Consider the following 18101-nt stretch of genomic DNA (forward strand, 5'->3'; position numbering starts at 1 on the left):
TAGTCAATAAAGCACAGGTAAACATCCTTCTGATATTCTCTGCTGGATCTTTCTGGATAGCATATCCAAAGTACCAGATTCTCATCATGCTCACTTCTGAGGAACATTCTGGCAGTACGTATAAGACAGATTTGTTTGTTTTCAAGAGAGCCATCATTTTATTGCAGAGTTTCAGGGAGAGGGCTCAAATCCATCCAAACTCCTTCAGCTTGGCTACCAGGTCCTCTGTGGTCTCCACCTTGAGGCTGGCTGAGTGCTGGGGTGAGTCCTCCATGCTAACCACAGAAAGCTTGGAGGTCAGGTCCATACCCAGGTCCCCAGCCTTGATCACTTCGATTTTCTTGGCTTTCATGATGTTGGTCAGTGTGGCATAGCAGGATTCGTTGAGCCACATGACAGCTGTCACAACAGTAGGCAGCTTCAGGCACAGGGTCTCCAGGCCTCCATCACTTTCCTGCTCCACTTTCACCTTGTCCCCATTCAGCGTCATCTGGGAGGCAAACATGCCCTTGTGTCCAGTCCTATAATCCAGCCGTTATCTACCCTTCCTGGTTACAGTCATGGTCAATGGTCTGCTTGCCCAGCAGCACCAGGTTCACCCTATCCTTCTCAGCCAGTTTGGCCAGGACCCGGGCCACCTATAGGGGACTCAGGTGATTGGCCTCTGTGGCCAGAGCAGCATGGATGGTCTTCTGTCATTGTGTGGGCCCACAGCTGACAGCGATGACCTCCTTCACCAACTTCTACTTGAGCTGTACTGCCTCTTCCACTGCCATCTCACATAAAGGTTCATGGCATGCTTCATGCCATCCATGATCACACCCACCTTTATATTTGTTTGTTCTTTACAGTCCAAGATAATTTCAATACTATAATTCAAATGCATCAATTCTTCTGCAGTCTTCCTTATTAATTTTCCAGCTTTCACATGCACATGAGGTGATTAAAAATACCATGGCTTGGGTCAGGAGCACCTTAGTCTTCAACTTCTTGTCTTTCTCTTTAACACTTTAAAAAAAGGTTTTATGGAGCAGGTTTGCCTAATGTAATATTTTGTTAAATTTCTTGACTGCTGCTTCAATAAGTGTTGACTATAGACCCAAGCAAAATGAAATCTTGGGCAATTAAGTCTTTTCTCTGTTCATCATGATATTTATTGGTCCAATTGTGAGGATTTTTATTTCCTTTACATTGGGGTACAATCCATACTGAAGGCTGTAGTCTTTGATATTCATCAGTAAGTATTTCAAATCCTCTTCACTTCCAGCATGATGGTAGTGTCATCAGCATATCACAGGTTGCTAATGAGTTTTCTTCAAATCCTGATGCTGTGTTCGTCATATAATCCAGTTTATTAGATTATTTGCTCAGCATACATATTGAATAAGTGTGGTGAAAGAATACAACCCTCACACACACAAACCTGATTTTAAACCATTCAGTATCCTCTTAATCTCTACAACTGCTTTTTGGTTCATATATAGGTTCTTCAGGAACATAATTAAGTGCTCTGGAGTCTCATTCTTCACAATGTTATCCATAGTTGGTTATGATCTACAGAGTTTTTTGTGTGCATAGTCAGTAATGCACAAATCACATCTTTCTGGTTTTCTTTACTTTCTGCCAAGATCCACCTTACATCAGCAATGCTATCCCTCATTTCATGTCTTCTTCTAAATCTGGCATGAATTTTTGACAGCTCTTCATCAATGTACTACTGCAATCATTTTTTAATTATCTTCAGCAAAATTTTACTTGCGTGTGACATTAATGATAGTGTCCTATGATTTCTGCATTCCAATAGGTCACCTCTATTTGGAATGGGCACAAATACAGATCTTTTCCCATCAGTTAACAAATACAGATCTTTTTCCCATCAGTTAACCTGGTAGCTGTCTTCCAAATTTCTTGGCATAGACAAGTCAGAACCTTCAGCACTGCATCAGTTTGTTGAAATGTTTCAAATTTGTTTTCCATCATTTCCTGGATCTTTGCTTTTCACCAGTGCCTTCAGTGCAGTTGTCATTTGTAACTTTCTGTTCAGTTCTTTTACTTCATCATTTCTTCTAGTAAGTTTAGCCTCTCTACGTTCAAGAGCAAGTTTTAGAGTCTCTTCTGACACCTATTTTGGTCTTTGCGTTTTTTACTGTCTTCTTAATGACCATTCTTTCTTAGTGTATGATTTTTTGATGTCATTCCACAAATGTTGTGGTCTTAGGTCATTAGTATCTGATTCATCAAATACGTTTTTGAGATAGTCTCTAAATCTTGGTGGCATAAACTCAATGTCATATTTTGGCTCCCATGGACTTTGTTTTAATTTTCTTCAGTTTCAACCTGAACTTGCATGTGAACAATTGATGGTCTATTCCACAGTTTGCTGCGGCCTTGTTGTAGCTGATGATAGTGAGCTTCTCGACATTGTCTTTTCCCACAGATGTAGTCTGTTCGAATCCTGTTTATTCCATCTGGTGAAGTCCAAATACATAGTCACCTTTTATGTTGTTGGAGAAAAAATATTTGCAATGAATAAGTAATTGGTCTAGCAAAATGCTATTATGTAATCTCCAACATCGTTTCTATCACCAAGACCATATTTTCCAACTACCAGTTGCTTCCTCTTTTAGCAACTTTTGTATTCTAATAGCCAATAATTATCAATACATCTTGATTACATGTTTGATCAGTTTCAGAATGAAGGAGTTGGGAGAATTCTTATTTTTTTTTTTTTTTTCAATCACTGGAGTTAGTGTTTGGTGCATAAATTTGAATAACAGTGGTATTAACTGGCCTTCCTTGTGTATGGGTATTGTCCTATCACAGAAAGCATTGTATTTCAAGATAGTTCTTGAAATGCTCTTTTTTTTCTTACTATGAATGTGACATCATTCCTTTTCAATTTGTCATTCCCAGCATAGTAAACCATATGATTGTCTGATTCAAATGGTCCCTACCAATTCCATTTCAGTTCACTAATGCCTAGGCTATCAATCTTTATGCTTGATAATTTTTTTTTTTGTCAATTTCCAATTTTCCCATATTCATACTTCATACATTCTACATTATCAATAAATGTCAGCAGCTGTTCCATCTCATTTTGAGTTGTACACCATCAGTTAATGAAGATCCCAAAAGCTCTGCTCCATCTGTGTCATTCAGATCTACTGTGCTTTGAGGAGGCAGCTTTTTCCAGGTGTGTTTTGAGTTTGAGTGCCATCCAACCAGAAGGACTAATCTTTTGATATTATATCAGACAGTGTTTCACTACTATTCAAAAGGTTCTTAGTGATTAACCTTTCAGAAGTGGTCCACCGCTCCTTCTTCTTAGTCTGTCTTAGTTTGGAAGCTCCTCGGAAACCTGTTCATCAGGGGTTACCCTGCTGGTATTTAAAATATCAGTTGTATAACTTCCAGCATCATAGCAACATACAAGCTATCACAATACGAGAAACTGACAGACAAGTGATGGGCTCTAGAAGTAGGTGAAGCAATTTAACAGAAATTTAGTCCTCAAACTTGAAGGCATAACCGAACTACCGAGGGTTGTATGACATTTTGTTTAAGTTTTTAGAGAGTAGTACAATAAGTGATTAATGTAGTGAAGACCACATACAGATGAAATAATAATAGTATGTTCTTAATATGATGCAAATGGATAATCCTGACTCGTGATCAAATTTCAGTGATAGTATCATATGCCATTCAAAGCTTTTATCTCAGTGAGAAGTGTTAGATGACTCAAAAGAGATTCTAATGATGACAATATTGAAGATCAATGTGAAACATTAGATAAAATTTTTTGTAAAATATTATTTCTGAAACATGTATAAATTAATCTATTTTCGTAACATAAGTAATTATTTCATCCACTTTCCAAGTAAGCAAAAGCTTTGTATATTCCCCCTAGGCTAACGAAAGATCTAATTACTTTATATTCAGCAATAAATAGTAGTATATATACTATATGTATTTGGGCTTTTAAACAAAAAATGTCACAATATACATTTTGTTTTATAACATACTTTTTATACTTAATAAAATTCAGACTATTTTTCATCCCTTGATTTTCTTAACCACATAATTCTTAAAGGCTACATTAGAATGAGTGTATCAACATTTATTTACCCAATCCCTTCGTGTTAGGCATGGAAGGTTTTAAAATTTAATTTACTATTATAGGTAACCTTGGTAAACATCAGCATAGGTACATGTCCTATGTGTATCCATGGATATTTTTCGTAAGTTAAATCTTTAGAACTAGAATTGCTGGGTCAAAGGTCTGCAAAATTCTAAGGTGTTTAACGTAAATTGCCAGGTTGTCCCAACTAGTAATAATACTTGCATTACATCTTAAGGAATTATCTAATTCTTGTCCCCTTGTGACAGAGTTTTCATTAATTCTGAGTAACTCTGCAGTGAGATCGACTTATTGCTGCCCAAGATGTTAGTCCTCTTTCCCTCCTTCTTTCTGCCTTGTGCCACATGATTGGTATTAGGTTAGAGAATAGCATGTCCATTTCTGATGGAAAATGTACTGATGGAAAATGTTTGCTACTGCTGGGCTCTGTAAAGGTGTGCAGCAGCACCCTGATACATTACTCCATCCCTGTGAATGACATTGAAGTGTGAAAAGCATCACTGAGTCTAATGAGATAGAGAATTCATAGGATTTTTCTTAAATTCAGTGGTAAACTGTTAATGTAGTTTACAATAATAATGCCCTTTTCTTTTCTATTTATTGCATTTACTACTTCTAGTTACTGTTAAGTGTCGTTAAGTAGTCTCTGACTCGGAGCAACCCAGACTAGAGTCTCAGAGGAGTCGCTGGTGGGTTTGGACAACCGACCTTGCAGTTAGCAGTCCAGTGCTTATCCTGCTAGTCTTAATATTATAGAACCTCAGAAAATAAGAGTTTGCAAAGTTTTCTTTGTAACATAGCTTGCTAGTTGTTCACCAGGTAGCCTTTTTTTCTTTGTTCACCAATCAACAGAATCCCTTTTATAGTTGAACTGCTAGCTAAAGACCACATTACTGTTAACTAAAAGGCATGGTGCTCAGTTAGGGCCAATGAGATATAAAGAGAAGTTTGTTTGGGTTCTATTTTTAAAAAAGGGAAAAGAAAAGCGAACCCACTGCCATGAAGTTGATTCTGACTCTCAGAAAAGTACAACTGCCCCATAGGGAATCCAAAACTGAAAATCTTTTCTTTTTTTTTCTTTTTATTGTGTTTTGGGTATTAAAGTTGTAATAAGTTTAACCCTTTGTATGTTCTACTATAATGAGTCCTGGTGGTAAAGTGGATTAAGCATTGGGCTGGTAACCAAGAGGTTCATTGGCTTAAAGCCACCAACTGCTCTGTAGAACAAAGATGAAGCAGGCTACTTCCATAAAGATTTATAGCAGCTCAACTGTAAAAGGGATTCTGTTCACTGGTGAGCAAAGAAAAGAGGCTACCTGTTGGCCAATCAGCAATCTCTGTCACAAAGAAGGCTTTGCAAACTCTTCCCTTCTGAGGCTGGATAATTGAAAACATGATGGGGCAGTGTCTCTCTGTCCTGTATGGTAACTGGTGGCGGTGGTTGTTCTGTGCCGTGGAGTCAGTTCCAACTCATAGCGACCCTGTCTAGAGTTTCCAAGGCTGTAAATCTTTACAGGAGCAGAAAGCTTCATCTTTCTCCTGCAGAGCCACTGGTCGTTTCAAACTGCTGACCTTGAGATTAGCAGTCCAGCTCATAACCACTACACTGCCAGAGCTCCTCTTTATGGTCACTGTGAGTTGGAATTGACTCAATGATAGTGAGGTTTGTGCTCTACAATATTCCTGGATCTGTTTGCAGCACATATAAATACATACTAGGAATATCCTCTGTCAAACCTGTGCATAATCTTATAGTCCCATTCAGCACTGTGATCTTGGTGGAAAGAGACTGCTGCATCTTTTTCCTGCAGAGTGGCTGGTGAGTTCAAACAGCCAATCTCTTGGTTAGCAGCTAAGTGCTTAACCACTGTGCTACCAGGACTCCTGGTGAGAGTTATGGGAGGTCCTCTATCGTCTTCCCTGAACATACCTGTAATACCATTTTGGACTTGGAGGAGGAGAAACACATTTTAGGCCTGGTAGGAAGGAAATTGGAGGGAGCTTAGGTTCTGATGAATGAGGGTCCTCCCTATCATTGCCAAACTGCTTAGCCCTGATGTTCAAGTGAGAGAAAAGTAAGCTTCTATGTTATTAAAGCCTTTTTTATTGGGATGGGAGGGAGTTTCTGGTATCTGGAGTCCTGGTATGGTAAGCATTGGACTGCTAACCACAAAGTCTGTGGTTCAAACCCACCAGCCTCTCTTCACAGACCCTATACAGTGTCAACGTGAGTTGGAACCCACTCAACGGCACTTAAAGATAACAACTGCTGTCTGAAGTCTGACTTAAGCTTCACTAAAACAATGATCTTATTGATTTTATGACCTTCTAGTTTCTTGTTCTCTTTCCTATATTCATTTTCTTTCTCTCAGCTAACTAGCTAAAAAGGACTCCTTCACAGATATATAGGACTCCTACCTTATCCTTGTGGAAGTACAGTTGACACTGTTCATATGGAAGATAAGAACGTCATCTGAGCACAGTGTTATAGTCTTGGTGCCTGTGTGCATTTACTTACACTCTTTGAGGCCTGTTGGTTTGTTGGACATTTCCTCCCCTTCTTGACCCTTCTCCCCCTTCTTCCTCCTGGAGGGGTTGCGGACAGGAAGGAAATTTGTATACAAAACTCACAAACTCTGCTCTATCAGAAAGTAGGTCAGTCAATAGCTCCCAGAGGTATGAGGCAGCAGTTAGTCTGTAACTGACAGCTCCACACAGGAAGCCTGAGTGTCTTCAGGGAGCCCCTCATTGCAGACCATCCTGCTCTACCTTTCCCCTCACATTTCTTATTGAGGTGATTGTTTGCTAGGTGTATGTGGCACACAGGTTTTTACATGGAGCATTATAATATTATAAAACTTACTTATGAGATACATGACAAAGAATCAGTGGAAGAAGACAAAGAGAAAGAAGAAAAGGAATAGGAAAAGATGAAGGATTAGAAAATCCCAGACACAGAAATCTAAAATCACTGAAAATGGATTTTGTTTTGTTTTATTTTTTTAGCCTAGTGACATAGCAAAAAATAAAGGGCCTTTACTGCCTCTTTTTTTCAGTGAAGTCACCTTGAGAGAAAGCAAGGAAATGGAGTGGGTACATCCTGTTTATTCATCATGTTAAGTGTAGTGTTGGGGAAGCTGATGGAGTGAAAAGGGTTTTCCTTCAAAAACTACCAGTAGCCTGAGAGCTCCCTGGTTCTCACCAGTTTAAAGTCACCAAGATTGACTTCACCCTGTCATTCCTTCCTTCATCCACCCTAGCTTTCTTATTTACTAAGCCAGGTGATACAGGGATTGATACAGACATTGGAGTGGGCTATGTGCATTGTGTTTACTCTGTCGTCTTCAGTCTCGTTGTTTTCATTTCCTATTAGATATTGGCTGGTTGGTTGGTTGGATGCCATGGAGTCGGTTCTGACTCATAGTGACCCTGTAGAGGATTTCTGAGTGTATAAATCTTTAGGGGAGCAGAAAGCTTCATCTTTCTCCCACGGAACAGCCGGTGGTTTTGAACTGATGACCTTGAGGTTAGCAGTTCAACTCATAACCACTATGCTACCAGAGCTACTCATGGCGCTATTGAGGGTTATTAAATAGTGGCAAGGAGTGGGTGAACCTGGAGTGGTGAACTAGGAAATGGCTTCCTCAGTTTAATATATTCCAGCTCTTAGGAAGTATCCTTTAAATGGTTGTTGTTGTTGTTAAGTGCCGTCGAGTCGGCTGCGACCCATAGCGACCCTGTACAGGGTTTTCGAGGGTGTAAATCTTTACGGAGTAGAAAGCCTCATCTTTCTCCCACGGAGCAGCTGGTAGTTTCGAACCACTGACCTTAAGGTTCACAGCCCAATTCGTAACCACTACGCTACCAGAGCTCCTTAAATGGTTGAATGAATTAATATTGACATGTAGTCTATAAGCTATGGTAATGACCTCCCAAGGATATTTCACCTTTTATCCACCAATTGTTTTGTTTATCTGTGAGCCCGTGGCAATTTAAACTGACTCTTAACTTCCCAGTTCATGCATGTTTCTCCCACTTGTCTCTTTAATTATAGAATGAGCTTTTGGTTATGGGAAAGTATATCCTGGACTTAATAGCTTGTATATATTTGTTATTGTTAAGTGCTGTGGAGTTGGTGTCTGATTCACAGTGACCTTGTATAGGTTTTCCAAGGAGTGACTGGTGAGTTTGACCTACCAGTCTCCCAGTTCAAACAGACCTTGCAGCCCAGTGCTTGTCTTACAGCACTGGAATTCATAGTATCAGAGTACTAACACTAGAAGAATTAGTGGAGACACTATCCCTATGTTGTGTGGTTACAAATCCTGGTTCTCAGGGAGGTGAAATCATTTGCCAAAGTAGATGAGTAGAGGCCCACATGTAGTTCCCACTGTCACACACTGTCTGACTTTGCAAGATAGCAGCCAGAGCTTATTAGAAGTCTGGGCATCAATTCCTTCTTGGTTTAGAATTGTCTCAGAATAAATCATCTTGATTGGAAAGAGTACCAGAGAATTGTAGAATCCCACAGGCTTCTCAAAGATAATTCACTCTAAACTGTTCTCAGTAAAAGCCACATTAAAGTGTCCAACAAATCATAGAAAAATGAGCTTGTGGACTAGTGTTTAACCACAAGCTTGAACAAGAATCTGTTTGTCCAGAGATAGAACTAGATGGAAGAGAGCTTTAAAAGTGCAGCAAACAGTAAAAAGTAAAAGAAGGAAGAAACTGGCGTTTTGTTCCTATTGTTTCTCTGGGATAAGACATATAGAGAAATCATTTCAATCCAGTTCTCCTTGCCCCACTCTAATTTTCAATTTTCTCAGAATTTGTTTCTTTGAAGTCTAAGTTAATAGATTTTTGGCATCCTTAAACAGTTGAAACCCATCACATTTCACTCTAACACACATGCTTTTTCTTACTCGAGCAGAAACATCTGAAAGCTCTGCTTGAGTATTGGTAAAATCACTGGTTCACCTCTCAGACAGCCTGTAGTTGAAAGCGAACTGTCCTTACATCATTTACTTCACCTGCCTTGTAGCAGAGGAAGAGTTGAATAAAAGGTTAGTGTGAGTTCCGTCAGGTAGTATTCTTGCTTGGATTTTAAAATGGCAAGTGAAGGCAGGACAAGCTTGTCCTTCTTTCTGTCTGTGGAGCATTGTTCTTTTCATGGCCTCATTCAAGCGGCATTTTGTCTGCGTGTGCACAATGCTAGTGTCACAAGATGACTTGGCACACAAGCACTGCCTCACTTTCAGAATGGTTCCAGTTATTCTGCAAGTTCCTTTGTAAAATGAAAATCTGGTTTATGGCTTTGCATATTTTCAGCTACACTCATCAGGCTCTTTTTCACACACTTGTTTCCTTATAGCCTGTTCCTTTATAGAACACTTAATAATAATAACATGGCTTAGTGCCCATTATAGCGTCTGAGTTTTGTGTTCACATTTGGTGACCTCTTCTTCCTTCTGCTTTTTTTTTGTTTGGTTCCTTCTGTGGAACTGATTTGGGTGTTCATTGGTTGTTGTTTTTTTTTAATTTTTGTATTTTTTAATTGATCAGTCTTGGTTATTGTAAGTGACATTTGCATTTAATCTCTTAACTATAATCAGATTTACTTGATTGTTTTCCATGATGTCCTCTCTCATCTCTAAGTATATACTGTGGCTATCTTCTGCATCACATAAGTGCAGGGGAATGGAAAGAGTAGATCAGGAGAGGGTTTTTTCTAGGGTACCTTCTATATGTGAGGTTTTTATATATCACATCCTTATTAGAATAACCATACGAGGTAAGAACTGTAATTGCCCATTTTGTAGATGTGGACACTGAAGCTGACAACATTTAAATAACTTGCCAAAGGTGCCATAAGTACTATTGCAGTGAACCAGGATTTGAAATCAGGTCTGTCTGGCTCCAGATCCAAACACTGCCACATTTATGTAGCAGCTGCCTACTTTAACTCTTATATTGCTCTGTGATAGAACTAACCCTAGAAGTTTAAAAATATATATAAGAAAATAAGATTAAGTATCTCTGATGGCAAAGAATTGCAGCCTTAGCAATGAGCAACAAAAAAACGTAGTTAGAAATGAGAACTAGAGATTGATTGCAGGACTGACTGATCAGGGGACAGCAGTGACCCCGTTGATAAGTGACATCTGCAGAAAGGTAACTAGCAAATACTGTCTAACTGATTCTGATTCATGGCGACCTCGTGTGCATCCAAGTAGAATGCACTCCATACAGTTTTCTAAAGCTATGATCTTTTTCAAAATACATTGCCATGCCATTCTTCTGAGGCATCTGTGGGTGGACTTAAACAACCAACATTTTAGTTAGTGCTGACTGTGTTGATAGCTTGTATTACCGAGGGCCTCCTAGAAGGGTAACTGTTACTGTTGTTAAGTGTCATCAAGTCATTTCCGACTTATAACAACCCTGGTTAGGGTTTCTAAGGAGCTGCTGGTGGGCTTGAACTGCCGACCTTCTGGTTCACAGTCCAGTGCTTATCCCAGCATCACACTGGGAAATTTTTAGGAAGTTTAGATGAATGATGAAAGAGAAAGGCGACAAGAAAAAGAGAAGTGGCAGATGATGTAAAGCAAAGTGCAACCAAGATGAAAATTAGGGATGGCCTGCTGTAAGAAGCAAGATGATGAGAAGCATTGGATGTGGCCACAGACCCAGGGACAGTGGGAAGTCTCCATGATGGAAACTGCATTGTCAGCATGCCAGTGCTGTGATCCCTGAGTCAGCACATGCTTTGGATGCGTGCTTAGTAAATACTCAGTGAGTGAGCGTAAAGGGGAGGAGAGGTACTGTGGAGTGAATATAAGACTTACAGTCATCTTGATTTATACACTCAATTTTAAAGGTGGTTTGTGACCAGAATTCAGATCAACATCAAACATTCAGAAAAACATGGAGAAAAAGTGTAGCCCAGGCCCACTGTTGTGGAAGCATCATCATTTTCTGAACTGATGCATAGTCTCAATTTGTGGGTGAAAAGGAGAATCCTGATGTGGTGCTGTGGATTAATGCGCCAGACTGCAAAGCCATTTCAACTGCAAGGTCGGTGGTTCAAGTTCACCAGATGCTCCTTGGAAACCCTATACAGGGTCGCTATAGGTTGGAACCGACACAACAGCACTTAACAACAAAATAACAGCAAATCTTCATTCTGTTTATGATGAAGATGCCAGAGTTGATGTTTTAGTTGGCTTTGTCACATGAGAGGACAATGATAGCAACAGTAAAGAAAGTTCTTGTAAGATGAAAGCAACCTAAAGTAGGAAACCAAGGCTGTTTAAATAGCCTTTACTAATTAACTTCATTCTGTAGTTTTGCAAAGAGATGTCCATAGCATCGCAAAGAGTGGATACTGTTACAAGACTGTCTCTCCATGGGAGAGAAGGAGACAAATGATTCTAAAGTAAGGGTGACAACAGTCAAAAATAATTTGGGGAAATTATTCTGAAAAGGGAAATCACAGAAACACTGGGAAGGTCTGCATCAGTGTAGTCAATATTTTACACCGTCTACTCTGTCTGCATGTACCATGAATTCCAATACATATGAGAGATATATATGTGTGTGTGTGTACAGATATCTATTCTTCTTCTTGTTGTTAGGTGCTGTTGAGTCTGATCCTAATCGTAGCAACCATATGCACAGCAGAGTGAAACACTGCCTGGTCCTGCCACATCCTCACAATTGTTGATAAGCTTGAGCCCATCGCTACTGCCACTGTGTCAGTCCGTCTCCTTGGGTGTCTTCCTTTTTTCACTGACCCTCCATTTTATGTAGCATGCTGTCCTCTGGGGACTGTTCCCTTCTGATCATATATTTGAAATTTGAGAGACGAAGTCAGGCCATCCTGGCTTCTAAGAAGCATTCTAGCTGTACATCTTCTAACACATATTTGTTTGGTCTCCTGGCAGTCCATAGTACTTTTAATATTCTTCTCCAACAACGTAACTGAAATGCATAAATTCTTCTATAGCCTTACTTACGTATTGTCCAACTTTCACATGTTTATGTGTCTGTTGAAAATACCATGACTTGGGTCAGATGCACCTTACTCCTCAAACTAATGTCTTTGCTCTTCGACACTTTAAAGAGGCCTTGTGCAGCACAGTTGCCCAATGTAACGCATCGTTTGATTTCTCAACTGCTGATTCCACGAGTGTTGATAGTGGGTCCAAGCAAATTGAAATCTTTGAAAACTTCAATATTTTCTCCATTGATCATGATGTTATTTATTGGCCCAGTGGTAAGGATTTTCATTTTCTTTATATTGAGGGTCAACCATACTGAAGGTGGTGGTCTTTGATCTTCATCAGTAACTATTAAGCCCTCTTTCCTTTCAGCAAGCAAGGTTATACGTCTGCATATTGCAAATTGTTAATGAATCTGCCTCTAATCCTGATGCCACGTTCTTCATATAATCCAACTTGGATTATTTGTTCAGCATACAAATTAAATATATATGGTAAAATAATACAACCTAGGCACACATCTTTCCTAATTTTGGACCATTCAGTGTCCCCTTCTTCTGTTTCAATGACTGCCTCTTGGTCTGTGTACAGGTTCCTCATGAGCACAATTAAGTGTTCCGGAATACTCATTCTCTGCAATTTTGTCCATAGTTTGATATGATCAACACAGTTGAAAGCCTTTGCATAGTCAGTAAAACGCAGGTGAACATCTTTCTGATTTATCTGCTTTCAGCCAAGATCTATGTAATAACAGCATCCTCATTTGCATCTGACTTGAAAGTCTGGAAGTTCCCTGTTAATGTATTATTGCAGCTGTTTTTGAATTAATCTATAGCAAAATTTTACTTTCATGCTGTATTAATGATTTTATCTTATTATTTCCACATCATTTTGGGTCACCTGTCATTGGAATGGGCACAAATATGGATCTCTTCCAATCAGGTGGCCAGGTAGCTGTCTTCCAAATTTTTTGGCATAGATGAATGTCTCCAGTGCTGCGTTAGTGTGTTGAAAGATTTCAATTTGAATTCTATCAATTCCTGCACCCTTGTACTTTGGCAGTGCTTTCAGTGCACCTGGGACTTCTTCCTTCAGTACCATTGGTTCTTGATCATATGCTGTCTCTTGAAATAGTTCGCAGGGTCAGTGGTTCAAATATACCAGTCATTCCTTGGAAACCCTATACAGGGTTGCTATTAGTTGACTTGACGGCACTTCACAATAGCATCATATATATGGTGTGGCTCTGCGGGTTCATGTGCTGAATTGCAAGGTCAGTTTGAACTGCATTGTCAATGGGTCAAGCTCAACAGCCACTCCTTGGAAACCCTGTACAGGGCCACCATGGGTTGGACTGACTCAATGGCACTTAACAACAACATACACACACACATAAAGGAGGCTTGGTGTGACAGTGTAGAGTAAGCATTGGGCTGCTAACTGCAAGGTTGACAGTTAAAACCCACCAACTGCTCCTTGGAAACCCTATACAGAGTTGTTATGGGTCAGAACTGACTGGACGCACTTGACAACAACAACATGTACATGTTTATATATATATATATATAACAAGCCAGGGTTACGAGATATATATATATATATCTCGTAACCCTGGCTTGTTCTAATGCTTTCATTTGACTTGCTAAAAGCCCTAAAGGGATGCAACCAGCTTTGTTGCAAGCTAGAAGGGTATGTTTCTGCCTTAGGAAAAAAGAGAAGAAAGAATACCTGTTTTGCCTACATAATATTACAGATACTTGTCCACTCATTGCTTGAAAATAGTAGTCATAGCCATTTAAGAAAACAATATAGTTCACTCTCTTTGACCAGATGAAATATCTTAGTTTGGAAAACTTCCTCTCTTACCATTTACCACTCTATTGTATCCATTCTTACTGCTGTCTGATTCACCGTAGGGTTATTGTCATTTGTCTTTTATTAGCCAGCAGTATGCCTTGATATAATCTAAATGAGCAGAGCCTAGATGTGATCATGCGCATCATCACCAAGACTAACAGCCTTCTTGACCTCCTGGCATTAATGTGCAAGGTCAAGAAGAAAGATCTCTGAAGCTCTGCTTCCATTTAATTTAGGAAAGCCATCACTTTCGTCTACTGGTATACCAATTACAGGCTTCATTTTTTTTTTCAATTGGGAGCCAAGGCGGCTTGCTCTGTGTACATGGACTTGACATTCTCTTTTCTGTGTCAGCTGGCCTGTTGACCTCAGCATTTGTGTTCTCATTCTTGTCCACAAATGAAACGCTATGTTTTCCAAAGTCATGCTACATGTGATTGTTTACAATGACATAATGCTTTAAACTTTATTTCAACCCTCCGAAGAATGACCACATATGTGGCGGTTGGAAGGATGAGCTCATATATTAAAAAAAAAAAAAAGATGGATTTTTTTTGTGTGTGTAATTAAAGGTTAGGTTAATAACCACAGACTGTCCTACTTGAGCTCCCCTGCTTATTCAGAAGTATTTGCTGAGATTTAGGCCATTAGAAGCAGGAAATTTGGTGCCCAGATGGCTGCCCCTGGGTCTCAGCAGGTTGGTGTCTCTGAATTACCCTTTGGAATTGTTACAAAATGAGAAGTTGGCTGCACAAAAGTGAACCCCAGTCTGTATTGTACAAACGTGTAAGTATAATCACCAACAAGAAAATGTCTAGTCCTAGTTCAGCCATGGACACGAAGGTCTCAAAGTATCAGGCAGCATGTGGAAAGGATTACCTACTCCGAGTTTGCTGGAAGTTAACATTCATCAGCCACGTGTTCCAGATTCATTTTCATGTATTGTTTTCTAGAGTCAAACTTAGTTGTCCTGGCTAAAGGCCTCTAATAATCTTCTATTACCTTTCTCCCAGTGTTCTATCTTGAACTTCTCAGGTCAGACTAGTTGTTGTTGTTAAGTGCCATCAAGTCAGTTCCAATTCACAGCTATCCTGTATTGAATTTCCGAGGAGCCACTGGTGAGTTTGAACCACCCTTGTGGGTCAAACCAACCTTGTAGTCCAGTGCTTATCCTACAGTGCTACACCAGGACTCCAGGTTAGTTGGTACCTACATCAAAGTCAGTCAAGGTTGGCTTTCAGGAATGGCTTTTAAAATTAAATGACTGGGGGTCTTTAGACCCAGAGAGGGAGAGGGGCTGTGTGCTGACGACTAGGGGGCAGGCTTGCAGGGTTGGTTGATGATGCATGGAGGGGATTGTAACCATGGCAATGAAAGGATATATGATAGGATGATATATGATATATGATAGGACCCTGTATTATAGGGTTTTCAAGGAGCAGCTGGTGGATTTGAATCATCAATCTTACAGTTACCAGTCCAGTGCTTATCCCACAATTCCACACCAGGACTTTCAGTTTCTACATTGGTAAATGGGAATGATAAAAATACTCATACTCAGGATTGCAAAGATTGAATGAGAGTACATATGTAAAAAACACTTAGCACAGAGGGAAATGGTCCATAAACCTCAGATGCTGTGTCAGTATTACCATAATTTGGTCAGGCCAGGTTGCCTCACACTGACTCCAGACTAACAATTGAGTACTGTCCTCAGATTATAGAAGCCAAATAGATCCCCTTTACTGTAGATATAAGGCGTTTTGGTAGCGTAGTGGTTACGAATCGGGCTGCAAACCTCAAGATCAGCAGTTCGAAACTACCAGCTGTTCCGTGGGAGAAAGATGAGGCTTCCTGCTTCCCAGATTTACAGCGTTGGAAACCCTGTACAGGGTCGTTATGAGTCAGAACTGACTCCACCACCACCACCACCACCGTAGATATAAAGGGCATCCTACAATTCCTTCTGTCCTCAGTATTTAACGACTTCTCACCTCATTTAATCTGTACATCAGAAATGTCATTCACACAACGTTCGCTTTCAAGACTCCTCAAAGCGTGGCGAGAAGATGAGTACCTTAAGTTATCAAAGTCATTCTTCCTCTAAAGCATAAAGGGAGGGGAGTTTAGTGTTGATGAGGAATGAGAGGGAGAGAACAGCACAGCCCAGGGAAGAGGGTAAGGGCAAAGCCAGTGTAAGTATATGGGGGAGGGAGAAGTGGGGGCGATGGAGCCTGTGCACTGTCTAGTGTTTACATGAATGGCATCTTCTGATCATGGGAAACCCAAATCTACTGTTAAGTAGTCCTCATTTTCCAAGACAGAGAGAAGGCTCCTCATGAAGAGGCACTTCAAACATACCACCTCCACCCCACAGCAAACAAACTGAGCCTGAGCCAAGGAGTCTATAAAATATCTTCAAGATAAAGCCAAATATTTGCCATCCCACCTGGCTGCTTGCTTTTTTTTAAACTCTAATTGACTCAACTGACTTGAGATAATTAAGTAACACAGCATTTTTTCTGATTTTCCAATGTAAATAATTTCTGAACAAGCAAGTAGTATCTTCCCAAAAGCCACTATAAATAAATAATTCTTATTTTTGAAAGGAGTAGGCAGATGAATTATTTGTGTCTCGTGAAAGCTACTATACTAGTAACCCTTTTCTGCTGAAATGGTATTAAACAGTTCTCCCTTCCACTTTCCACCCTGATGCCTCAGGTTTGCCCTCGAGGAAACTCACCTTGAAGGAAAAGCCACCGCCTGTGACCCGCTATTACTAAGACTAGGTGACAGGCTCGCCACTTTGCTTCAGCTCAAAAACACTGGTTCCACATTCTGTTCATGCCCGAAGGTATCAGCCCCCAAACTGGAAATCCTCACCTGCAGAACAGCATTTACAATCTCAGATATACTTACTTCATGTTCGCTCTTCAGAGCAACGTTGGTGTGGATGGGCTGGAAAAGAGGGAAAGTGTTACTTTTTTTAATCCAACGACTTGTAACTGTGTCAACACATAAGACAGTCTGTCAAAGCTTTCTGCTGGTGTTGCTGCTGTGAATTAATTTTGAACGTTACTTGTGAGCAGTAAACACTTTTGCAGTGTGAACAACTCTTTGTACAGTAGGAGTTGTCAACAGCCTGCTGTCCTCTCCGTGAGAGGGGAACAAGACAGAAGAAACCACCTCCCTGACGATTTAAGTTGGCTGGAGTATGAGATGCTGCAGTGTACTGCCACTCCCACTTTCCTGTTTTATCTTTTCTGTTAGATTTTCAGTAAATCAAGAGCATAACCTTAATGTGTTGGGAGTCTGCCTAAACCACCAGTCAAGCTATCCTTGACCCCTTCTTACTCTGTTACAATTGGTTGTAGAATTTCTGATTGCTGGTTCTGATCACTTTTGCCCATTTTGTACCAGACATTCTGACTTGTGAGATTACCTCCAGGGTTTCCGTTGTATTACTGTTGACTGTTTAATTGAGCTTCATTCACACACTAGAAAACAGTCCCAGGAATTCCTTTTAAGTCTACACAAATATGTAGTTATGTTCTTTTTCACTCTTTTTTCGTTTTGTGTGTTGTGTTTACAGGTCTCTATTCTCTCTCATCTCCTACTCCTCCCCTATCCAGATATTAAAAACCATAAGATACAGAACACACCGGGAGGGAAAACCCAGGGTCTGTCTCAGTTTTGGGATTTTGTAGACCTTAACCTCTGGATAGGGGATGAGTAGGAGATGAGAGAATGTTGTTGTTGTTGTTGTTAAGTGCCATCAAGTTGGTTCCAACTCATAGCGATCCTTTATAGAGTTTCCAAGGCTTTAAATCTTTACAGGAACAGAAAGCCTCACCTTTTTCCTGGTATCTGATGGTAGCATTGGAGTATCTTATGACACTATAGCAACGTGCTTCCTTAACTCTGACCCAGATTTTGAAATGTGTTCCAGACTTTCCAGTCCCTTTATAACATTTAAAAATCTATTGTGCATAATGTTACTATTCTAGTAGCTACTGAAAAATACTTCAGCCAGTATAATCCCTAAAGTTGGTGTGCTTCATATATTTATGTAGAACCCTACAGTAGAAGGTCATGCTTTTTGTCGT

General features: G+C 40.0%; 1 pseudogene; it reads right to left on the reverse strand.

Moving 5' to 3' along the window:
- Positions 1 to 184: 184 nt before the first annotated feature.
- Positions 185 to 886, reverse strand: LOC102839012 (annotated as a pseudogene).
- Positions 887 to 18101: the final 17215 nt, after the last annotated feature.

This window comes from Chrysochloris asiatica, unplaced genomic scaffold (genome assembly GCF_000296735.1).
Source record: "Chrysochloris asiatica unplaced genomic scaffold, ChrAsi1.0 scaffold00146, whole genome shotgun sequence".
Taxonomy (NCBI): Eukaryota; Metazoa; Chordata; class Mammalia; order Afrosoricida; family Chrysochloridae; genus Chrysochloris; species Chrysochloris asiatica.